This window comes from Brassica oleracea, chromosome C9, assembly GCF_000695525.1.
Source record: "Brassica oleracea var. oleracea cultivar TO1000 chromosome C9, BOL, whole genome shotgun sequence".
Taxonomy (NCBI): domain Eukaryota; kingdom Viridiplantae; phylum Streptophyta; class Magnoliopsida; order Brassicales; family Brassicaceae; genus Brassica; species Brassica oleracea.
Genome location: NC_027756.1, coordinates 41,293,729 through 41,294,227, shown reverse-complemented (window position 1 = coordinate 41,294,227; position 499 = coordinate 41,293,729).

Here is a 499-nt window from a genome sequence, read left to right as displayed (position 1 = left end):
GGGGGGGGGGGGGGAAGCCAAATACCGCTTCAGCTGTTGGAAATCGTTTTCGCATTCTTCCGACCATTCGAATTTTTTATTTCCCCGTAAGACATCATAGAAAGACATGCACTTGTCTGTTGATCATGAAATAAACCGATTAAGTGCCGCAACTCTACCGGTCAGCCTTTGGACTTCCCGCTTATTCTTCGGCGAAGCCATCTCGATCAGTGCGTTGATCTGCTTTGGATTAGCCTCGATGCCGCGGAATGTGACTAGATAGCTGAGGAATTCCCCTGATGCCACGGCGAATCTGCATTTTCTCAGGTTGAGCTTCATGTTATGGGAATTTAACTGCGCGAAACATTCCTCGAGATGCGATACGTGATCCTTTGCTTGGAGGGATTTGACGAGCGTGTCGTCGATATAAACCTCCATCGTTTTACCGAGTTGTTGAGAGAACATACGGTTCACGAGTCGTTGGTAAGTTGCGCCAGCGTTTTTGAGGCCGAAGGGCATT